Below are 25597 nucleotides of genomic sequence, written 5' to 3' on the forward strand. Positions count from 1 at the left end.
CAAAGGGTCATTATCACACACAGACCCTAAAGTGATCCCCAACTCCTGGCACTCACACCCTTATATTATCCCCTCCCTGAGTGTGAGGAGGATCTGTTGGTGAGAACACCAACAGAACGTGACAGAGGTGATAGGATGTGACTCTCAGGATTACACTGTGCTACATAAAACTTTGTCTCTCTCAAGTCAGTCTGGTCCTCCTGCTAGCCTTGAAGAAGTAAGCTGCTATGCTGTGAAATTCCTACGGAGACGACCATGTATATGGAACTGTGAACAACCTGTAGAGCTGAGGCCCTCAGCTCCTACAGGGTACAAAGAAATGAATTCTGCCAATGACTTGATAATCTTAGAAGTAAATTCTTCCCCAGTAGAGCCTCCAGATGAAAATGAAGCCCATCCAACACCTCAGTTGCAGTTTAATGAGACTCTGGGCAAAGGAACCAGCTAGCCAGGGCCAAACAGGTAACCCACATAAATTGTGAGATAATGTGTGTTTTTTAAACTGCTAAGTCTGTAGCAATTTGTTACACAGCAATACCTAATTAATACAGTCATGAATATGCTTTGTGTTGGGCACTGTTCTAGGCACAGTGGCCATATTTACTTGGTTAGGCCATGGACCCAGACCTAAGTGCTAACAGAGGGAGGTGAACTAGTTAAGTGGAGGTGATGGTTATATCTAACCTACAATATAATTTACAAAATGTTATAAGAGACTTATAAACAAATTTCTGAGTGTACACATCCACAGAAGCAATTATTTCTGCCCTAGGGAGCTGGAGAAAGCCTTAGAGACACAATATCTGAACTGGGAAGGAAGTTCTAACACAGTGAAATTATTTCATAATCACAGAAAGTTCTACACTTTGGGTTAAAATGATAGCATCCTTGACATGATGGATAGTTTTTTTAATGTCCATTTAAACTCTGACCAAAAGAAATACTTTATCCATCATGGAAGAATGCCATGATTAAGAATATCTTCACATTGGACTTCCTCCTCTGCTTTCCTAGCTTATAGCAAAAAACACACCTGTGCTTCCCTCTCACACAGGGTGTGAAAGAATTGCTTGCATGCAAGACCCAGTGGAATAAAACAGCTGTTGGCCACGTCACTGAGGAGGGTTTCCCTCACCCAACTGCCGGTCTCCATGGCAACTGCCAGCCGCAGCCTGCAAACAGTTACCCTGATTGCATTACACATCCCTGCAGAATTCCCATGGAGAGAATCCTTGTTGATCTCTTGGTCACCATGGTTTCAGTTCCCGCCACAATCTTAGATTTCTCTAAGCTTGTGTGTGCATGCATGTACATATATTAATGTGGGTGCTGAAGCTTAGAGCATGCTGCCCTTTGCTCTTGGTGGAAGCCAAAACTTGCTAGAGGAGCGACTAGGGTAATCTTCGTGACGAAAATGACATAGTAATCCTCACCTCAGTGAAAGGTCCGTGGTTGCTTAGGATCAGCTGAAAAATTTCTTCACATTGATGGGAATGCAGTATGATTGAGTCTCCCCAGGGAAAAGTACATCTGCAAGCACTAAAACTATTCTTTAATTTTGAACTTTTTAGAAAATAACTCACAATGGATCGGTCAGTTTTACTCAGGTTCCAAGGACAGTCAACTTTGGATTGGAAATTAGTGTGCATATTCATATTTGCTCTAAATAACTAATGTTTACAGTCTCAATGGTGAAGTCATCTCATCCAGAATATCAGAACCATGAACAAAAGAATCGTTATTGGAATTATTTGTAAATGCTACATTTGCATTTCTATTCTGATGCTGAGGAATCTGTACAATTATGATGTAGAAGCCATCAGTGCTTCTCAAACTTTAAAGTAAATGTAAATCATCCTGCAGTTCTTGTGAAAATGCAGACTCTGTTTCAGCAGTTAAGGCTGGAATTTCAGTACTTCTAACATGCCCCCGGGTAATGCTGATAATGCTGGCCATGGACCACTGCTGCAAGGCTCTAAGGAGTCCTCACTGTGACTAGAGCATGTGAGGATTATAGTTAGGATTCTCAGTAATGACATAATTTATGTAAAATGCTACACACAGCACCTTGCATGTAATAGATACTTGATGAACGTTGTTGCTCTCCTCTGCAAAGTATTTCCATTCTCATTTGCTCATTCAACTGTCACAACAAAAGGTACTTGGGGGGCTTCCCTGGTGGCGCAGTGGTTGAGAGTCCGCCTGCCAATGCAGGGGACGCGGGTTCGTGCCCCAGTCTGGGAAGATCCCGCATGCCGCGGAGCGGCTGGGCCCGTGAGCCATGGCCGCTGAGCCTGTGGGTCCGGAGCCTGTGAGGCCACAACAGTGAGAGACCCGCGTACGGCCAAAAAAAAAAAAAAAAAAAAGGTACTTGGGGCAGAAACTGGGTTTAACTACCATTTTAAAGACAAAGACACTGAAGTTTAGGAAGGTGAAATAATTTGCCCAAATTTATAGAGCTAATGGGGCAGAGGCAGGAATTGAAACTTTGTCTTCTAATTCTCAGTCCTGTGTTCTTTCCATCACACCATCCTTAGAGCCTACATGTCCCTATTAGGAATGCTACTTAACTGATTCAAGATGAAGACCATCCCATTATAGTTTTGAAAGCTAGAAAAACCCTGAAATCAAAACCTGGCACAGATAATCCTCTCAAAAAAACCTTTATAGGCCAATCTCAAAAACATAGAAGCAAAACTCCTAAATAAAATATTATCAAATCAAATCCAGCCGTGTACTTGAAGAATACAGAATGACTAAGTAGAGCTTATTCCAGGAATGTAGGATAGTAGTAATATGAGGAAATCTATTAACATAATTCATCACATCAATAGGTCAAAGGAGAAAAACCATATGATCATTGTAAAACTGCCAAAAAGACATTTGATAAAATTCAATAGTCATCCAAGATTTTTTTAAAAACTGGGAATTGAAATTTACTTCTTTAACATGAAAAAAGCATAACTAGATGAAAGCACCAGCCAGTAATCTACTTAACTGGGAAACACTTGGGATAAGATAGAACTGCCAACCCTCACTCCTATTTTTAACCTTGTTTTGTAAGTTTTAATCAATGCAATAAGACAGGAAAAATAAATAAGAGGTAGAAATAGTTGAAAGGAGGAAATCAGGTTATAATTATTTTCAGATGCTAAGATTTTCCTCCTAGAAAAATCCAAGAGAATTATTTTTTGAGATTCTTTTTTTTTTAACATCTTTATTGGAGTATAATTGCTTTACAATGGTGTGTTAGTTTCTGCTTTATAACAAAGTAAATCAGCTATACATATACATATATCCCTGTATCTCCTCCCTCTTGTGCCTCCCTCCCACCCTCCCTATCCCACCCCTCTAGGTGGTCGCAAAGCACAGAGATGATCTCCCTGTGCTATGCGGCTACTTCCCACTAGCTATTTTACATTCGGTAGTATATATAAGTCCATGACACTCTCTCACTTTGTCCCAGCTTACCCTTCCCCCTCCCCGTGTCCTTAAGTCCATTCTCTACATCTGCCTCTTTGAGAATTTATTTTAGAACCACTAAAAATAGTTCAATGGAATCAGCAATGACTAGCTAAAAAACAGAATTTTTTTTAAAGATCTCATCAAACTAAGGAACCAAAATAATTAAAATACCACTAAGAAACCTAAGTAATATTTATTAAATTTCAGAATTTTACAATGAGGCATAAATGAAGATTTAAATAAGTGGAGAGAAATTCCATGCTCCTGGGTGGGAAGTCAGACTTTGTAAAGGTGGTAAGCCTTCACATTAATTTACAGACTTACTACTTTTTCCATCAAAATGGTATTGTGGGAACTTGAGAAAGTAATTCCTAAGTTCATCTAGAAAAATAAGTGCATGATAACCAGTAAGAAACTATTGAAAAAGAAGAATAATGTGGATAAACTTGTTCTATCAGATTTTAAATTTACTATAAACCTACAATAAATAAAATATTGCTGTATAGGTGCCAGAAGAGAAAGCTAGATCAAAGAAACAGAATAGAAAGCCCAAAAATGGTCCCAAGTATAACTGTATGAGAATTTATTAAATGACAGGATAGCATTTACTTCCCCTGGGAAATTTTGTTGAACTATTAACTATTTGAAAGTAAATTAAGTCACACTTTTACTTACATCATAGTCCAAAATAAACTACAGGTGGATTCAAGAGTTAACGTTTTTAAATAAATCATAAAAGGAATATAAATATATACATATTCCTCCTAAACATAATAACAAAGTCTGATAACTTAAAGGAAAATACTGATACACTGAACCATCTGAAAATAAAGAACTTTCATACTGTAAGAAAAAAAAGGAAATGACAAAATAGAAAACTTAAGTAAAACATATATGATAGGTAATGAATATCTTTAATTCATTAAAGAGATTTTATAATGAAATGAGAAAAAGATTAGCCCTACATTATAAAAATAAGGAAACTATATGGAGTCAGTTTTCAAAAGAAGAAATACAGTTGGTAAATATATGACCAAATATTCAACTTTGCTATTAATCAAAACCATTCAAATTAAAAGCTCAAAATGGGGTATGTTTGCCAGAAAGTTAGCAAAGACTATAACTCACTGAGAGTGTTTGGATATTCACACTCTTCTACCCTGCTCAGAACATAAATTGGTACACACTTTTTGAAAGGCAATTAGCAATATATCTCAGAAATCTTAAAACACATATACTCTTCAGCCAAACAATTCTATCTGTACAGATTCATTATCCCTTCCCCAAAAAAGTATAAAATATAAATGTACACAAGATATATGCATAGGAATATATTTTACAGTGTTACTTATAATAGAAAACAATCTGTGCTTTTCAGTAGGGAATTAAATAAGTCAGTTATGGTAAATCTATTCAATTGACTGCAATGGAGCCACTGATTCACTGAATTAGTCTACCTAATGACCTAAAAAAAATGTTCAGAATATATTACTAAGGTAAAAAAACCTACGTATGAAACAGTATGTTTCATATTATTTGATAGCATTTTTATAAAATATAGAAGCATAGAAAAGATGGAAATGCTCTTAGTGATTATCTTTTTTTTTTTTTTTTTTTTTTGCGGTACGCGGGCCTCTCACTGTTGTGGCCTCTCCCGTTGCGGAGCACAGGCTCCAGACGCACAGGCTCAGTGGCCATGGCTCACGGGCCCAGCCACTCCGCGGCATGTGGGGTCTTCCCGGACCGAGGCACGAACCCGTGTCCCCTGCATCGGCGGGCAGACTCTCAACCACTGCGCCACCAGGGAAGCCCTTAGTGATTATCTTAAAGTGACTTGATAATATGTGACCTATTTATTTTTTCATTTGCTTCTCTGTATTTTGGCACATCAAGCATGAGTCACTCTTGTAGTAGCCACAAAAATTGTGTGTGCACACATGTGCATCTTATTTTAAAGAGGCACCTGGGAACAAGTGTTTAATCTGAGGAGTGAAGTGACACAAGTTAAGTGAGGTTTGGGGAAATTTGTTTTCACTGCTGGGAGTAAGTTGGGTCAAAAGATTGAGAACTTGAAGTGTAACGGAAAGTGGGGTCTGGCTGCTCGCCGTTCAAAAGCCAATAAAGAGGCCAGGTTGGTGGAAAGGAAAGTTTGCTTTATTTTGGATGCCAGCAACCAGGGTGGGGGGAGGGTGAACACCCGTCCAAAGGCTGACTCCTTTGGACAATGGAGGGCCTGACAGTCAGGGGGCAAAAGCTTTTACAGACACAGTGAGAGGGCTACATGCAGAAACAATACAGTCAGCTGTGACAGTCATCTTGAAATTGGTCATCGGTGGTCTGACCAGTGTCAGATTGATTGTGTTAGGTACAGTTAATCTTCAGTTCCAGGGTTGGTTTGTTCCCAATTCTTTGAGGCCAATTCTTGGAATTGTGGTAGCTCATGTCATGGTTACAGCCTGGTCATCATGTAGTTAACTTCTTCCACCTGGTGGCGGTTTCAGTATCTATAAGACAGCTCACAGGATATGGCTCAGAATATTATCTGTAGCCCTTGAGGAGGAACTAAAGGTCCTTGACTATGCTTAATGACTAAACTATTATTATTTGGTCTCCTTTGACTGTTTTCCTCTGTTTCTGCATTTTCTCACTTCTCTGATTAAACTTATTATTTGGCTAAAGTTTTTCTACAGACAAAAGGCAGGCTGAGGACATGGGGGGCGGGGCAAGGACCACAGGGTTCTGGTCCGTTTCCGAAGGAGATGTACATCTGAGTTTGGCTGTTGCAACTGCAGCATAAGCCTTTAGGGCACTGCCTAGAGATGGTTACCAGATTCAAGCATCTGAGATCCAGGAAGCCTGTTGAAGGTGAATCATCCGGAAAAAGTGACAGAAAAATAAAGACGTGGCTGGCCATAGGGAGAGAGGGTGGGGTGAGCCCTGGGGGCAAAGAGCTGATGATGAAAATGCAGCCACAACAAAGTAGATGAGCACGGATGTGGAGGCGGGTCATCTTAATGAGGACACAGCCATGCAAGGTAGATCCTGAACATGAAGAAGTTCAAGGAAGAAGCTTTGCTGGATGGAGGTTCCGAGTTCTTCTAAAACACTTCCTCCCATGTGAATAATTCTTTACAGTTTACAAAAGTTGCTCTCTCATCTGATTCTCACAGGTGACCTGGTGAAACAGGCATGACTGTCATCACTCCCACTGCACAGATGAGAGAACTGAGACAGTTTAAGCAGTTTAACAAGGTCTCTATGAAGTGATAAGAGTCAGAACCGGAATTTAGGCCTATCTATCTTTAAATCTAGTATTCTTTCACATACATCACGCTGTTTTGCTATAAATATAGGTAGTATTTGAAATCACATAAGCAGATGAATTTGCTTTAAAAAAAAAAAAAGGTGAGGGGTGGACAAAATAGGGCCCTAGAAGTTAGCAGGCCAAACGCAATATAATTATACAAATGAATAAGAACTGAAAAGATTCTATTAGGATTTACAACGTAGTAAGATTTATTAGGACTTACAGTGGTGAGAATAGAAACTAGAAGTTTACTGAAAGTTTCCATTCAGTAAACAATTCTTGTATCTATCAAAATAGTCTAGATTATTGTGATAACAAAAAACCCAGGATCTCAGTGTCTTAAGACAATAAATGTTTCTTTCTGGTTCAGAGTACAAGTTGATCACAGGACGTCAGAAAAGCTCTCTACTCAAGAAAATCACTCAGGGACCCAAGATGAGCAAGAAGTCAGCCAGCATCTTCTAGAACATTGGAAGTCATTGCTCCAGATAAAAGAGAAAGCTCTAAAGACTCTAGCACCAACAATTAAATGCTCTGATGTACAAGTGACACTTATCACTCCCACCCCCAACCCACTGGGCCAGAAGTGGCCACATACCCCACCCAACCACAGGAGCCAGGAAGTTGGAGAACTACAAAGTGAGCAGCACTCATGAGCACCAGGGCTACTGAACATGTGTGCTTGGCAATGGGAAGAATATCACAATTTATTGAGCTCAAGGGTACCCCAATGAGGAAGTTGATGGGTGATGTAGGCAGAAATGTAAACAGCCCATCTAAGAAAGGAAGAAATCATTTCATTGATTTCTAATAACAATACAAATAAGGTAAATTACTTGAAAGAAGATTGCGTCTCTTAACTAAATGGCAAGACTTTAAAAATCCTGGTTCTTTATCTTCTAGCACAGAAGTAAGAAAAGATATCAGAGGAGAATTAAGGGTCATAACCCAATCAATAACTGAATTGTAAATAGCCATGTCAGTCAGCGTTCATTTTAAAAGCATCCACTGGATGCAGAGCATTATTCTAAAACCCAGCTCCCAGGCTCAGCTCAGAGCCCTCCACCAGTCCACCCACATAGGACAAAGAGTTTTTCTCATGAATGCTGAGAAACTAGAACCGTTCCGCTGGCCCAGGTGAAACTATTGGGTGTTCCTAGTAAATTCTTTGATATACTTGGCTTGTAGTGGCAGCAATAAGCACTCAGAAAATGATCAGATTCCGTGTCAGAAGGCTGAAGTTTGAATCTTAACTTTGTTCAAGCTATTTACTTTGTAAATTCATGATAATAAATACGTCAGCTAACAAGGTTGCTGTAATGAGGTAAAGTGTGAAAAAGCCTAACACTTAGTAAGTGTTCAATAAATGCTCTTTTCCTTGCTTTAATATAGCATCTCAAGTTTTAGAATATCTGCCACAGGCAAGATTCCAGATGTGTGAAGCATGTTTATGACCTCAGATTTCATTTTACAATGCCTATACCTAGACCTTGTGTAGTAACTTCAATAGAGGTGTTAGATTTTTTTCTCACATAATTTCTTTTGCATATTGTACCTCCTTCAAAGGCTACATTGCTAGTTATAAAGCAACCCGTTCTAGAGGTCTGCTTCATATCATATGACAATTAGACAGCCCAAGAATAAAGTTCAAACGTACTTCAGCTAATGATGAGTTTGAAGGATTTGTCAGTTGACCCAACATGAACAACAGGAAAACTGACAGCCTGTTAGTGATGCACAGCCCTCTCCTTTGAGCCAGGTTAGGAACAAAAACGTTTGCCGTAAGGACCTAATTTATCATTGGAAAGATAGCAAATATGTTATTAATGAATGAATAAATCACTCTCAGGCAAGCAATGACTTCATTTTCTCTCAGGGGTGCTCAGCATAATATTTTTCCTGCAAACAGTACCCTTAGGCCAGCTCACGCAAGCCGGAGAGGAAAGGCTAGAACGCATTTCTCTACAGGCCCCGAGGACCATGCTGTGAGGAGAGCCACAGATGCCCCAATATCCTGCAGTGCAGAGCCTTGTCTATTGGGTGAGAAGTCAGTTTGCCATAGACTGAATGTTTGTGTCCCCCCAAAATTCACATGTTAAATCCTAACTGCCAATACGTTGGTACTTGGAGGTGGAGTCTACAAGAGGAATAATTAGGTCATGAGGGTGAAGCCCTCATAAATAGGATTAGCACCCTTATAAAAGAGACTACAGAGAGCATCCTTGCTTATTCTACCATATGAGGACACAGCAAGAAGACAGCCATCTATGAACCAGGAAGGAGGCTATCATGAGACACTGAATCTGCTGATGCTTTGATCTTGGACTTCTATCATCTAGAACTATGAGAAATAAAATTTCTGTTGGTCACAAGCCACCCATTCTATGGTGTTCTGTTACAGCAGCCCAAATAGAACAAGACACTGTCCATCCTGGTAGGGCATGGCCTGGAGGACAGCTCTCTTCTCCTGGACCTTCAAGCTCTTCTAACCGTGAGAAGAACTAGCTAAAATACAGATGACCACACATTGCACTGCACATGGGCTTCCTAGGAAAGGAATGTACCCTCAGCAACTAGGCCACAAATTGCAGAGTGGCAACATCCAAAGTCCATTTTTGAGGAACTTAAGATGTTGAGGAGGCTCATCAGAAAACTTCCTATGCCTTTTGGATCCCCATCTTTGGTTTTCTAAACACACACAACAGGAAGGAGTCAGGACACAGATCATGCTATGAATGTGCTGCTAAGGAGTTAGCTTTTGATCCATTGGCTAGGGTCTCCCAAAGTGTACAAAACACTGGGTCCATTGTCTTTGAAAAAAAGATTTCTATAATCAAGTAAATGTGAAAATTATAATAAAATTAAATGGATTTCTTTTTTGCAAGAACTCTCTGAGAGCCTTTAACATGTCCTGTCTACCTTTCTGACCTTGCCATCATCAATGCAGTGTCTAGTACTGAGAAGGTACTGGAATGCTGTTTATTAACAGAAGAGGCAAACAGGTAGACATATACTTACAATATAATGTTATTATATCATAATAACATACAATTCTGTTATGGACAATAACAGAATTAAGCACAAGTATGAAGTGATGAGAAGGGAATAATGCTCATGCATAGCATAATCTGCCTTCTGGCTCATTTGGTCTCATTGTCAGCTGTTCCTAAACACTCTGGACTGCACCAATACCAAACCACTCGTGGCTCCCTATTTGCTATTCATGCTATTTCATGCCCCCTTATGTTTACACATTCTATTCAGTGTGCCTGGAATCTTCTTCTCTTCCTTGTCTTCCTGCTGAGGTGATTGATCTTAAAATCCAGCTCAAGAATGTCCTCCTCTGTGAAATCCTAAACACCTCTCCCTGAACCCATCCTGCCTTACACAAGACACACACATATACGCACATGCATGCACACACAAACACACACACGCATGCATGCAAGTGCACATAAGCATGCACACACAGGCCACTATTCCCTTCTCCATATCACTTCATATGTTGTGCTTAATTGTTATTGTCCATATGATATTATATTGTAAGTATATGTCTACCTTTCTGTGTCCTCTATTAATAAAGACCACTCCAGTGCCTGCTCAATACTAGATACTGCATAGGTGACGTTCAAGTGGATTCATTCATTTATTCATTCATTTATTAATTTCATCTGTGAGAAAAGCATACTATGAATTCTACCCCTACTTAAGTCCTAATTAATCTACCTCATTCTCCTGTGGGAAGGTAAAGGTTATTTAATTGGGGGGAAATCCAAGGTAACATAAGAAGGGATTTCTGGTCTCTGATCCTATGTTGAAAGACAAAGGCCTCATTAACTTAATTTCAGAAAAGGCACATGCAATTGCAACATTTGGTGAACTAACCTCCCTTGCTATCCTTGCTTTCAGTTAGCTGCATGAGAAATGATCATTGAAAGGGGTGTCGGGGTGTTCCTGCCTTCCACCATGCAGTACCAACTTAGAAAAGTTTTTCAGACTTAGAAAAAAGCAGGAAGTATGTTTCATGATTACCGAGGCCAGTGCTTCTCAAGCTTGAGCTGGCATCAGAATCACCTGGAGGACTTGTTAAAACACAGGTTGCTGGGCCCCACCCTACAATGTCTGATTCAGTAAGTTTTGGGTGGGTCTGAGGATTTGCATTTCTAAAAGTTCCCAGGGGATGCTGGGGATGCTGGTGCAGGGACCATACTTTGAGAACTACTGATCTGTGGTTCACTGACTGATTCCCAATGCCAGAACTGCACTAGCAATACAACTGTGTAAGCTACCAGACTGCTGCTCTCAGGAAGATGGCAAAAAAAGACCAGCACTAAATTTGGGGATTCCAAAGACCAGCCTTGTGACAACTGGCAAATCACAGAACCTTAGAACATCTTAGCGTCTTCCACCAAAAAATGTCAATTATAAGCCCATCACTGCCTACCCTCACTGGTTTGCTGTGTGAATACAATGGGGGAAAATGACCTACAAATGTCTATAACCCTAAAACGTCCTAAAGAATGAGAAATTTGATCAGAAGAAACAAACATGCATGAATGGTACAAAAAAATTTTAAGGTGTGTGAGGCAGTGGCGGGTAGTTCAAAGGAAGAGTTCAGAGATGAACTTCTCCACATTAATCAAAAAAGTTTTAATACATGAACAGGTAGCAATAGAACTTTAAGCATTGAAGGGCTAGTTTGCTCCTTTTTATTGTTGAGTAGTATACCATAGTATAAAGGTACCATGGAATTTATTTGTTTAACCATTCACTCATTGAATGAGAAAGCATTTTTAAAAGACATGGTAGGTAAGAAAGTCCAAGTGGTGTTCAGAAAACACTGAACATTTTTTAACCTATCCTATCTTGTTCCAAAAATTATTTAAGATAGAGATGAAGAATAGATCCATTTGGTTAGAGCATCATCTTATGACTTGCCTATTTATGTCTTGTGCCCATTTCAACTGTGTTTTTTGTCTTTTTATTTTGATTTTAAAAGCCCTTTATATATTAAGAATTTCAACTATTTTTTCTATCATTTATGTCAAAAATATTTTCCCAGTTTGAGAGCTCCTTTTCAATATTGTGATTTTTTTATACACAAAAGTTTGTTATTTTGTTAATATATTAAAATGCTTAACAATTTTTTCTTTGGAGTTTTATATTTAGTTTATTTGCTTAGTAAGCCCTTTCTTACCTAAGATTGAATAAATCTATCCTCCCATGTTTTCTTCTAAAGTATTTATGGATTAATAACATGTATAGACACATTTAAATTAATTCCTGAAATTTATTTTGGTGTAAGTGGGATATAAGAATTTAACTTTTTTATTCTTTATGATAGCTAGTTATCCCAAAATACTTCTTAGGGTACATCTTCTCTCTCCTCTGGATTTGTGTGCCACCTGTAGTATACACTAAGTTATTGTGTAAAATTGATTTGGCATCTTGAGTTCCCTTCCATTTCATTTATATGTCAGCTTATTCATGGGCCACTGTCACACAGTTTTAGTTTTTGTAGCATGATAGTTTGTTTTACTACCAGGCAGGCATGGAAATTTCCTACACATTTCTCTTCTTTTTTGAGAAGACTCTTGAAAGATCTGACTTTTTTCTCTCAGATGATCCTGGCATTTGTTTTTGTCATGATGCCCCCAAAACTCTATTAGAAGTTGGACTGAAATGAAAATAAATTGTTGACATTAATTATGGAGAGAACTGGAATTTTCACAATATTGAGCCTTCCCATCCTGAAATGTATCTGTCATTCCATTTATCAAGTTTTCTTTAAGGATTCTCTGGGAAGTTTTATAGTTTTCTTCATATGGGATCACATATATTTCTTAATTTCTAGGACTTGGGGGAGAGAAAGTCTTGTAGTGTTGTTATTATCTTACTGTTGCTATTATGAATTAGATATTTTCTTTTACCTCACTCATAATTATTATTTTCTAGTTGGGTATATTTTGTAAGGCCATCTTAACTGAACACATTTATTAGGACCCTTAATTTTTATTAAGACTTAATCTTTTGGTTAATTGTTGTTGGTTCTGCAGATAGGCAATTTTATCCCCTGCATCTAGTATTTCCAATATTATACCTGTTTTTTTCTCATTTTATTATGTTGACCAGAACTGAATTTCCAGGAAAATGTAATATATTAGTGACAACAACCAACCTGATCTTGCTGTTGACTTTGATGGAAATGTTTCAAATATCAGGATGAACCATATGAAACTGCCATCCTTCCAGGCCAAAAAAAGGTCAACTGTCAGCAGTTTCATATCTTTCAATCTATTATTTGGCCATTTGGCAAAATATTGAAATTTGATTTTAAACAGAAATTCATTACTGTGACTTCCCTGGCAGTCCAGTGGTTAAGGCTCCATGCTTCCACTGCAGGGGGTGCGGGTTCAATCCCTGGTTGGGGAACTAAGATCTCACATGCCGTGTGGCACAGCCAAAATGTTAAAAAATATGTAAATAAAAATAGATAGAAATTCATTACTAATTAAACAAATATTTTTGAGTGCCCACAGTGTGACAGACATAGAGTTAGGCCGTGGATATATAACTCTAATCAAAACAAACACAGTTTCTGCCCTCTTGGGGTTAACACTACTATGGCAAAAAGCAGATAACAGTCCAGCTAACCAAAAAAAAATAATTTAACAAACGAATTAATATAGTGAAAAGAGCTCAGAGCAATTACTATGTATAGAAGCTGGAGCAAAGGCACAATTCAGACAGGGCAGTCAGAATCGGTCCTTTTACGCCAGGACACTGAAGCTGAGAGCTGACAGCTGAGACAGAATCAGCCATGTGACCAGCTCTGAGTACGTACTTGGTCAGGCAAAGACAAGATAGGAGCAGGCTCTAAAATGAAACATGGGTCTTCCCTGGTGGTGCAGTGTTTAAGAAACCACCTGCCGGGCTTCCCTGGTGGCGCAGTGGTTGAGAGTCTGCCTGCCGATGCGGGGGATGTGGGTTCGTGCCCCGGTCTGGGAGGATCCCACATGCCGCGGAGCGGCTGGGCCTTTGAGCCATGGCCGCTGGGCCTGCGCGTCTGGAGCCTGTGCTCCGCAGCGGGAGAGGCCACAGCAGTGAGAGGCCCACGTACCGCAAAAAAAAAAAAAAAAAAAAAAGAAACCACCTGCCAATGCAGGAGACACAGGTTCGAGCCCTGGTCCAGGAAGATCCCACATGTCCCAGAGCAACTAAGCCCATGCGCCACAACTACTGAGCCTTCACTCTAGAGCCCGCAAGCCACAACTACTGAGCCCCTGCACCACAACTGCTGAAGCCTGCGCACCTAGAGCCCATGCTCCGCAACAAGAGGAGCCACCACAACGAGAAGCCCGCGCACCGCAACAAAAAGTAGCTCCCGCTCGCTGCAACTAGAGAAAGCCCGCACACAGAAATGAATACCCAACACAGCCAAAAATTTTAAAAATAAGTAAATAAAATGAAACGTGGCTGATGAGTTCTGCAATCTATCAGGAACCAGTGTGGCCAGAATGCCACTAAGTGGGTCCCCAAGCTTCAGCTAAGCCTGAGCTGGTGGCTGTGTGAAGGAAGAGAGAAGTTTTGAATTGGGATGCAGATTTAAATTAAGATTTGGACTGGGCTTTTAAGACTTGAAAATGAGACCATCTCTCATGGCTTAAAGTGACCAGCAAGCAACGGGATCTGTCCCAAGATGTTGGACAGGGTGGGAGAATGAGCACTGATGGGGCACCTTTGAAGCACCGGTGGGAGAAAAATAAACCATTTCCTGATTGTACCAAACTGTATTCAGTCGTCCTATAAACCAGTTCCACAGGCTGGAGAGGCATGCTGAGGACAGACCCAGGGAGGTGTTATTTGGATAAATGTTGAACTTCATTTTGTAAACCAAAAGGAAGAAGTAAGGCTTTTTGTGCAAAGATTTGATTCTGCAAAGGTTTGACTCTGCAAAGTCAGAGAATGGGGTCACTGGACACTAAAACAAAAAAGAGGACAGGGATTTGCCTCCCTGTGGCTCTCACTTGTGGCTCAGTCTGCATTATTTGTGCATTCTTCTTTAAAAGCCAGCAGGAAGTGCCAATGAAACAAGATAAATTTTCACAGCTACCCCCAGGCCAGAACGTGATTCGACAACTGTCCTACTAGTCCACTGTCATACTTTAGAAAAGAGAAACAAGTTGTGTCTGATGCTGGCTAAAAGACTGGAAGCAGAGAAAAGCCAGAACTGGGTTCCAGCCAAACCTATAAAGACTAGGCAAGATTCTGGAGGGGAAAGGCCCGGATGACAGTGGGCATTTCAGCAGGTATAAACAAAGCACAGTGTCCAAAAGACTGAGGCTCAGTAGATGGTAGGAGTCCCAGGCAAACATACATACGGTATGCTAGTAAGGGGCAGAGCATGACAAGGGGCAGGGGACACTGAAAGCCCAGGCTGGAGCAGTTGATATTGTATGGGAGAAGTGGTGGCGAAGAGGTCATCAGGTCCCTATCCCCAAGAGGCAACTGGGTCCCAGGCTGGACCAAGGCTCCAGATCTTGCAAAAGGCCTATAGGCCCAGACATTTGATTGGAACAGGAGTGTAAGACACAAAAAGAGATCTCCAAGGGGCTGAGGCTGTTTACTCAAGTCCAAAGGGACCTAAGGCCTGAGCAGAGGTCAGTTGGAAGATGGAAAGTCAGTGAGTCTGGCCTGGGAGAAGGGAGCAAAGCAGAGGTACAACAGGAACAGGATCTATTTGGCCTCAGAGGACTTTTCTTAGTCTGATGACAGCAGCCATCCAACCTCACCCCTTTCCCTCTCCATGAGAAAGCTCTCCTCTCCCTCACTGCCTTTCCCTGATTATGTGTGGGCATGTTAGAACTCTGACTTGAGCTATTGAATGCATAACTTGCTACTTGCATGTAACAATGTAACAGAAGAACCAGGAAACACTGTGAGCATCACACAAGACACTCAGGACCAATGGGCCACTTGTTGCCATAGTAACCACAATCAAAACAATGATTCCAGCTTTCCTAAAGCCGGTGTTTAATGACGACTATATTACGCAGAGAGTAACAATCCCACAGTGCATCATAAACAGAGTTGCTAGTATCCGACATCATCAATGAGGGAGAAAAATAACCTGTAATTGGACAAAGTACATTTCTCAGGGTGTGTGTGCAGTTCTCAACAAAAATGCAAGGAGGGAATCCCTCTGTGCTCAGCTTGAAATCATTGCTTTATCCCCGGCCTCCTTTTTTTCCTCTCCACCCCAGTTTGTACGGAGGGACACCTTCATGAATTCTAAAGAAACATTATAAATTTGCTTTTAAACCCAGATATGCATATCCCAGCCCTACGGGTAAATCGGACAGAAATATAATGATTGCTATGAAACATTCACATTTGGAGTGGATCTAGTAACTTTCTTTCATGTGTTCAGGGCAAAATACAATCCAGGCTTATCTCTTTGAAGCAAATTGTTCCCTTCTAAATGCCGAATGCAAATGTGAAACACAACCTTCCCTCTCCTTTCCTAGTGTCCCTCTCCCCTGGGTGGGAAGTAGAACCTGAGCTCTAGGCCACTGCCGCCACCCACTGGTTGGGTAGCCAAGTCACAGCTTCCCTGGTCTTGGGTTTCTTAGTCTTTCTAAGGTCACCTGGCAAAATCACAGTCACCCTGGGATGGAGTAAAAGGTCACCAATCTCTCTTCTCTGTTTCAAAGCCTGGTTCCCTTTCCTTCTCCGTCCAGTTCTCAGCATAAAAGAGCAGTCTGAACAAGAGGGAAATAAGCAAACAGGAAAGCAGACTTCAGTTTTCTTTTCTACTCTGACTCATCATTTGGGCCAAGGGCCCAAGACCAACTTACTCCAATTCCCACATCCCATTTCAAATTTGCAGGGAGAGACTGATAAGTTGCTGATCAGTCAATTAACTGACCACCCCATGGTCGGGTATCTACCTCTCAACCAGTAAGCTCTGGGTGGGGCTGGGGGTTACCTTGTCCAGTTGTCCAATCTGTCCCCAGAGGCCATTCCCAAAGAGTGGGAGTACAGTAAGGTTCTCAAGAAACCACGTTCTTCCTTGGACTCCGCCAGAGCTCAACTTTCAGCTGTCGTTTCTTTCACTCGGTGCACTATTTTCTTGACTTTTAACATTGAAACAGTGTCATACACAGAGTTGTAATTAAGTGCCTCTCTTTGGTGGCTTCACCATTTTCCGGCTGTGTGACCATGGGCAATATCCTAGACTCTCTGAGCTTCCATTTTTTTCACCTATAAAATGAACCTGCCTCATAGGATTTTCATAAGGATTTTTTAAATGATCATCTATGTAAACTACTTAGCATGAGGCCTAGTACATAGTCAATGCAAAATTAATATTAGCTGCTATTATCACCACCAGCAGCAGTAGCAGCATTTAGTCAGGAAGGTCATTTTAAGAGCTTCAAGTTGAGCACCAAATTTATTCCCAGATAAGCTCAGCCTCCCCTGTCCTATTTATCACACCAAATATAATCAGCTGGTCAAGAACTGAAACACTCGTTTTACTACCCAAAACCTGAGTCCTCCCATCCAGCATAGCAACTGGAACAAAGTCAGTTCTGAGCAAATTCTACCAGAAATATAGAATTTACAGAAATCTTTGGATAGGCCAGAGATGCAGAAGGACGTCATGTGAGATGGGGGAAAAGAGGCACCTTCTCCAACTTTATGATTCCTAGATGCTGGAGTAAGATTCCTCAGAATGATGTGAAAGCTAAATAAACTAGCAGAGATGGAATTCTAAAGGTAAATCTGATCCTGTGTCAGGAAGTCTATTTGGGAGGAAGATATTCCCTAAGAGTAGGAGGATATTTCAAGGAGCTAATCAATGAACCCTCAAAAAAGAAGAGGCTCCCTACTGGGATTTTGTGGGTTTTGATGACATTGCAAAGCAGTCTGGTTATTGGGCTGCCCACATCCTCAAGACCTTAAAGACCAAGTGATTGAGAAAGAGATACATGGCCAAGGTTACTTGGCATCTTCCTTTAGTTGCTCCTTGTGGAAAGAACTTTGCCTGGAGATGCAACTGAATAACACTTCAAAGGAGTTTACAATCTAAATCGGAGCAGGAACACTGGGGGTGGAATGGAAAGACATGCAGGCAAGGCCACTACCCTGGATCTCAGAGAACTAACTATGCAATATACCAGCTCAAAGACCCTGGGCAAGCAACCCAACCTCTATGTAACAGGAGAGAACTGGATAAAATCAATGATTATCAAAGCATCTCCACCAAGCCCTGCAGTCCCTCTATAAATTCACAGGTCACTGCAGGTTTTGAAGGAAAGAGATTAAAAGGAGTCCAAGCAAGAGTGGGCCTCTGGGTCCCATCACTACCACCATAATTCCTTCAGCTAGGCAGACTCTGCCCTTTCGATGTTTCAGATAAGATTTTGTCAAGAAAACTCCTTCATTTTTTTAAAGCAAGAAAAACAACTAGATGATCTCCAAATTTTTTTCAGCTCTGACAGTCTATGATTCCATATGGAGGGAATGGAATTACTTCAAGAAGAGGCTAAAAGGGAGGGTTAAACACGAGATCATGAAAGGCCTTGCATGCCATGCTAGGGCACTTGTTCTTTACCCAGTAGGGAGCCATGAAAGGGGAACAATATGACCAGGTCACTGCGCTAGCAAAGCATCCTGAGGGACTGGATAAGTGGAGGATGCAGTGGGAGTTGGGGGTAGAGCCCAGAGACCATTTTATTCCAACAATCTCCAGACAGGAAATAGTTTATCAGTGTTTTATCAGAGAGGTGAAAGACAAGAAAAATAGATGGGGGAGGGAACAGCATCCTTCACTAGCCAGTAACCTCCATTCTGTTTCAGGAATTTTTGTTTGCTTGCATTACTTTTTTTTATTTCTTTTTTTCTTTTTTTCTTCTAACTCCATTCCCATCCTTAAAAAGCAGAATAAAAATGACTCCTTCCACTTGGAGCCAACGTTTTTGACTGGTCCCCTTACACCAGATGAACACAATGACACCATGGCAAAGGACATGACATCTATAGCTAATTAATAAAGGCCAGATAACGTCAATGGTTGGCCACCTGTCCTAGCTGGATCCCCACTCCCCCATGACCCAGATGTTCTCAAGCTCCCACCTCCCTAACTGGCTTGAAGAGGGATTTTCAGAATGTCTCCATCCTAGCAGCTTCCTGGTCCACCATACCTGTTCCCACCACCAGCTCGGCCAGGGCAGGAGGACTTCCCACAGATGTCCTGGTGGACTTGTTAAAGATGGAAAAGCCACATCCAGGCCTCTGATTTATGATGTGGCATGAACTCAACACTTTTCTCATGTTCTTGAGTCCAACACAAATGAGCAAAAGCAGATACTCAAAGCTGATGCTAAGGGAATATGCTGTGCCTTTGAAAACACCTACATATGACACACCTCAGCTGTTTGGCAACCTGGCATGCAGGGCTCACTGAGAAGCAGGGCACTGTTTCCTTGACTGTGGCTCTAGACCTGATTCTGGAAAGAGCTGCCAGCCCATGCCCGGGCATCGGGCTTCTTCCAGCACTCCCTTCAGGTTGCCTAGCCCTTGCCGAGGTGTGTGCACCTGCTATTCCTGTGCCAGGAACACCCTTCCCACAGACTCTTCTCACTTGTTCATATATTCAAATCATTTTTGAGTTAACTCAACAATGAATGAGTGGATGACAACTGCTTCTTGCAATCCAGCTTCTTTTTTTTTTTTTTTTTGGTACGCGGGCCTCTCAATGCTGTGGCCTCTCCCGTCGCGGAGCATAGGCTCTGGACACGCAGGCTCGGTGGCCATGGCTCACGGGCCCAGCCACTCCGTGGCATGCAGGATCCTCCCAGACCAGGGCACGAACCCGCGTCCCCCGCATCGGCAGGCGGACTCCCAACCACTGCACCACCAGGGAAGGCCCCAATCCAGCTTCTTGAAATCAACTTTATTTCATATAATAGCAAAAAAAAAAAAAAAAATTGGAACCAGAGAACTGAAATGCAGAATTTTCAATAATCATCAAGTCTAACCCATGTATTTTGAATATGAAGAAACAGACCCAGAGAGGGGAAATGCCTTCTCCAAGTCACCCAATAATAACCAATGCTAACAGTTATTGATGCTGGGGTCCAGGGGCTGTGCTAAGTGCTTCACACACATTATCACATTTAGTCCCTATAACAACCCTGTAAGGTAGATGCTATCACTAGTCTCATCTTACAGATGAGAAAACTGAAAGGAGAAATGACTAGTCCAAGTTATATAGGATTGATAGTTGTCATATGAAATTCTAGACAGGTGACACCTGGGGGGTGGGCAGAGAGAACAAGAGAAAAGGTGTAGTGGAGGGTTCTCTTTATGAATAGGCCAGTCACTCCACCTCTCTGAGCCTCAGTTGCTACATCTGTGAACTGCAGATACTTATACTTAGCTGCAAAGCACTACACAAATGAAAGAGAAAATAGTGTTTTTTCAAAATGAAAATAAGACATTATTATTGTATGTTTAAAAGAATAATAATACATGCTTATGTTTTTTAAAAAAGACTGTAATACTACAGAAAAAAACATGAAGTAAACATTATCCAAATTTCCACTATCCAGAGGTTTTTAACATCTAAATGCTAATTAATACTACAAGAAAACTGTAATTATACGTGTGGGCATACAATTATTAATAAACAAGATCATACTATTCATGCTGTTTCATGATCTATTTTTTTCACTCAAGTTATACAGGTGAAAAAATCAAAACAACTGTATTTTCAGAAGGACATTCTTCTGAGCTTAGATCAGTCCTGTGAGAACTAGAACAAATAATCCTAAAATTTATATGGAACCACAGAAGATCCAGAATTGCAAAACCAATCCTGAAGAAAAAGAACAAAGCTGGAGGCATAACCCTCCCAGACTTCAGACAATAATACAAAGCTACAGTAATCAAAATAGCATGGTATTGGCACAAAAACAGACACATAGATCAATGGAACAGAACAGAAAGCCCAGAAATAAACCCATACACCTACAGTCAATTAATCTTCGACAAAGTAGGCAAGAATATACAATGAAGAAAAGACAGTCTCTTCAGCAAGCAATGTTTGGAAAGCTGGACAGCCACATGTAAATCAGTGAAGTTAGAACACTCCCTCACACCATACACAAAAATAAACTCAAAATGGATTAAAGACCTAAATATAAGACATGACACCATAAAACTCCGAGAAGAGAACATAGGCAAAACATTCTCTGACATAAGTCGTGGCAATATTTTCTTAGATCAGTCTCCGAAAGCAAAAGAAATAAAAGCAAAAGTAAACAAATGGGACCTAATCAAACACAGCAAAGGAAACCATAAACAAAACAAAAAGACAACCTACGGAATGGGAGAAAATATTTGCAAATGATGCAACCAACAAGGGATTAATTTCCAAAATATACAAACAGCTCACATAGCTCGATATCAAAAAAAAAAAAAGAAAACGCAAATAACCCAGTCAAAAAATGGGCAGAACACCTAAATAGACATTTCTCCAAAGAAGACATATAGATGGCCAACAGACACATGAAAAGATGCCCAACATCACTAATTATCAGAGAAATGCAAATCGAAACTACAATGAGGTATCACCTCACACCAGGCAGAATAGCCACCATCAAAAAGTCTATAAATAATAAATGCTGAAGAGGGTGTGGAGAAAAAGGAACCCTCTTGCACTGTTGGTGGGAATATAAATTGGTGCAACCATTATGGAAAACATTCTGGAGGTTCCTTAAAAAACTAAAAATAGAGTTAGCATATGGTCCAGCAATCCCACTCCTAGGCATATATCTGGAAAAGACAAAAACTCTAATTCGAAAAGATACATGCACCCCAATGTTCACAGCAGCACTACTTACAATAGCCAAGACCTGGAAGCAGCCTAAATGTCCATCAACATATGAATGGATAAGGAAGATGTGGGGTGTGTGTGTGTGTGTGTGTGTGTGTGTACGCGTGTGTGTGTGTGTGTGTGTGTGTATATATATAATGGAATATTACTGAGCCATAAAAAAGAATGAAATAGTGCCATTTGTAGCAATATGGGTGGACCTAGAGAGTATAATACTAAGTGAAATAAGTCAGACAAATATCATATGATATCACTTATGTGTGGAATCTAAAAAAATAATACAAATGAACCTATTTACAAAACAGAAACAGACCCATATAGAAAACAAACTTATGGTTACCAAATGGGAAGGGGGGGAGGGACAAATTAGGCATTTGGAATTAACGGATATACACTACTATATATAAAATAGATAAGCCACAAAGATTTACTGTATAGCACAGGGTTATTCAATATCTTGTAATAATCTATAATGGAAAATCTGAAAAAGAATATATATGTATAGATATAAATAGACAGGTCTGAATCACTTTGCTGTACCCCTGAAATTAATACAATATTGTAAATCAACTATACTTCAATTAAAAAAAAAATAAGATCAGCACTGTGAAAAGAACCAAGTGGTTTATTTATCATCTCTTTATGGCTGATCCTTGGAGGTAGCATCGCCACCTACAGTGGTGCAGCCTATGCCTCGCACAGAGGCCAGGAAAACACATGGGAGCTGAAAGCCAGCCTGCTCCAGTCTCCAGGCCTAGCCCCCTGGCAGGGCTACAACATCCAGTGAAGGAGCCCTTGTGTGCTTTGCATGAAGGCAGTCTGTGTGCTGGCCCCTGAGCAGGGCTGACGCTAGCCATGGAGCCCCTGGAGCCAGAGAGCCTGCTTCTAGGCAACACTGGAACCAGCAAGAGCAAGCAGAGTTAGCACCATCTATCTGCCATGTCTGTACCAGATCTATGCCCCATGCTCCAGAGCACAGGTCAAACCATGGCATGCACAGAGCAGGCTCTGAGAATGTGTGCTAAGACAGTTCTGCTCTGTGCATGGAATGCTTGTGGTGGTTTCATTCTTTTCCTCTAAGCAAATTTTAGGAAAATATCCAAGTGATAGGAAATTGAGCAAACCTTTGACCCAAACACTGCTCATGTGCTGCCTGGGAGAACCAGAAGTTCAAAGTCCAATTTCCTGTTAGGCTGTCTCTGGGGGTCTCTATATGTACCCAAAGTTCACTGAATGCGTCTAAAACAGTTGCAGGGTGAATTTGTTATCTATTGCTGCATAACAAATGACCCCAAAATTTAGCAGCTGAAAATGACAAGCATTTCTTATCCCAAAGTTTCTGCACATCAGGAATCTTGAGTGCACATTAGCAGAGTACTTCTAGTTTAAGGTCGCTCAGGTTGCTGTTAGGCTATCAGCCAGGGCTGCAGTTGTCTCAAGGTGCAACTAGGGCTGGAGAATCTGCTTCTAAGCTCACCCTTGTGGCCGTTGGCAAGCTTCAGCTCCTTTCCACCTGGGCCTCCTCATTGGGCTGCTTCATATCATGGCAGCTTACTTCTCCCATCGCTAGGGAAGCCCAGAGTGAAGAGAAGAAAAGAGAGAGAGAGAGAGAGAGAAGGAAAGTAGAAAGGAGAGGAGCATGGAAGGGAGAGGAAAGGAGAAGAGGGAGAGGAGAGAGGCTACAGTCTTTATGTAACCTAATCTCAGGAATGACATCACATCACTTTTGCTGTACTCTTTTCAATAGAAGTGAGTCACTAGGTCCAGCCCACACACAAGGGGAGGAAATTACAGAAATGCACCAACCTTCATCCTCTGGCCTGGAACATAAATATAATAGCTAGAATCCTGCCAGATACTTTGGCCGGTGAGGATGAGGGCCACACCCTAGGGATAGTGGATCAGAAAACAGGAAGGAGAAGCCTGAGTCTCTAGTGATTGCATCACATCATCATTGCCTCTTACTCAAAAGAATAAAACCTTCAGCACTAAAGCCACTCGTGAGTTTCATTTGCAGATGAGTCTAATCTTAGCTGATATAGGTTGTTAGCACCAACCTCAATTAAGGGTTTAGATTCAACCAGCATTTCTTTCTTTTACAGATGGGACATCTAAACTCAAGAGAGGTAAAGTAATCGACCCAACATCACTCAGTTAGGGACCATCAGGAATGAGACCCAAACTCCTTATCTTCGCATTTACCCAAGCTGGTTCGGAGCGTCCCTGAAGTTTGTTGAACACTCAAGGCTCTGTTTGGGATGTTCCTGGCAGCTGGAAAAGTTCTGACTCCCTCAGGCTATATATTTGTACCAGAACATTCCCTGCTCTGTTTCTCTGCGTACCAAGTAAACAAGTGAAATAGAAGAGGAAAAATATTTTGGATGAATTGATAATTTTCAGTTCAAAAACTTTTGTCCTACGCACACTCAAGCCAGTAGCCATGGAAACCCTCACTTCATTTCCTTAGTCTGTCTCTTTGTACACAATTCTCTCTTTTGGAGCCCAAAAGTTAGCAGCAGCTATAGATTAAGTATGTTCTGTGGAGCAGCGAGGTAGCACAATTTTTCAAAGAACTTTAGTACACATCCATAACCTGGAAATGATCATGTTTTCATTAGACTTGTCTCGGATGGTTTGTGTCTTTAGGAAGAGCCTTCCACCCAACTTGCCAGAAGAACTGTCAGCCAAGCCATTCAAGACAGAATCAATCTTATGTTGCGGAAGACACACTTGGTGTCCTTGCCCAGCCACAACCCTTGCTCTAGGAATGGCTATACTTAGCACCTACTAAAGGGCTGGGCCTAAACCACCATATCTGAACTATGTGCACCTACTTCCACAGTCTCCGGTCAGTGGACCTTGGCTTGTCATTTAACCCAGGGGAAATCAATGTATCAATTAAGAATCTTTCTCTTCAAAGTCTGAAGTAAGAGATGCAGAAACTGTTATTAATTGATGGTGGGCAGTTAAACTAAAATGTCATGTAGCATTAGAGCTGGGGCTACCCTTTTGGGACTTGTACATAATAAGAAAAAGGAAAAAAAAAACAGTCTGCAAAGAAGAGGAAGATTGGCTTAAACAGAGAAAATAAAATAAAAGAACTCATGTGGTCCCAGAGAGAGAGGAAGAAAGCAGCCACTTCATTTTCTAATGGCTTCCCAGTTCTCAGCTCCAATTCCCACAGGTGAGGCTATGCTCCATTCCTGTGTCATTCCTAGGGGTCCCTTCTGCATCTAGACTCTGAATAGCTTTCTGCTCCTTGCCAGAATGATGCACCTTCACCTTATAAATCTTTTCCACTTACATTATTTTGTTTATTTTTTCCCAAATCCTGGAAGACCAGTAGACCAGGACTGACAACTTAAACTCACTCTTTTACAGATAGGGAAACTGAGTCTCTAGGAGAGAGGGGAGGGAATTTTTCCAAGAGTATTCACCTAGCTAGCTATAAGGGGCAGAACCTGAACTCAAGTCTTCTGACTCAAGGCCTGATGTTTTACCCACCATGTCATGTGATCAAGAAAAACAGAACTTCAGAGTGAATTTGACTGAAACTCCTGTAATTCTCTTGGGCACTCAGGTTTCAGCAAGAAATAGATAGATGTGGATCCTCGATGGTGAGAGAAACAAACCAAATAATGAAACCTGTTTTATTTTAATTATTTTATTTTATTAATTGGTTTCTCCCCCTTTGGACCATGGACTGGAAACTCAGATGCTTACAGGGGCCAGCAGGTAAAGAAAAAGAGGGAAACAAGCCAGTGTGGGACAGTTGGAAAAGGGGGAGCCTGGGGCAAACTGGAGTGCTCAGGACCAACTTGAAAAGGTCAGTCGCTATTCAGCTCCAGTCATATGAGAATGCAGACCCTATATTACCAGATCTTCTCAAGTTTTAATGAAAGCTAGAAATCTGACTTTTATGT

General features: G+C 41.0%; 1 long non-coding RNA gene across 4 annotated transcripts in view; it reads right to left on the bottom strand.

The window, feature by feature from the left end:
- LOC149749021 (uncharacterized) overlaps positions 1–25121 on the bottom strand; it is a 498387-nt gene extending 473266 nt beyond the window's left edge. For 2 of the 4 annotated variants that reach the window (XR_016393608.1, XR_016393606.1), the window contains exon 1: positions 23152–25121. This is a non-coding gene — a long non-coding RNA (uncharacterized LOC149749021). The remainder of the gene's footprint in view (positions 1–23151) is intronic. The other 2 variants (XR_016393607.1, XR_016393605.1) reach the window with 1 other exon arrangement.
- Positions 25122–25597: the final 476 nt, after the last annotated feature.

Source organism: Delphinapterus leucas, chromosome 6 (assembly GCF_059928025.1).
Source record: "Delphinapterus leucas isolate spDelLeu-1000000601 "Yukka" chromosome 6, BTC_Dleu_Yukka2, whole genome shotgun sequence".
NCBI classification, from domain to species: Eukaryota; Metazoa; Chordata; class Mammalia; order Artiodactyla; family Monodontidae; genus Delphinapterus; species Delphinapterus leucas.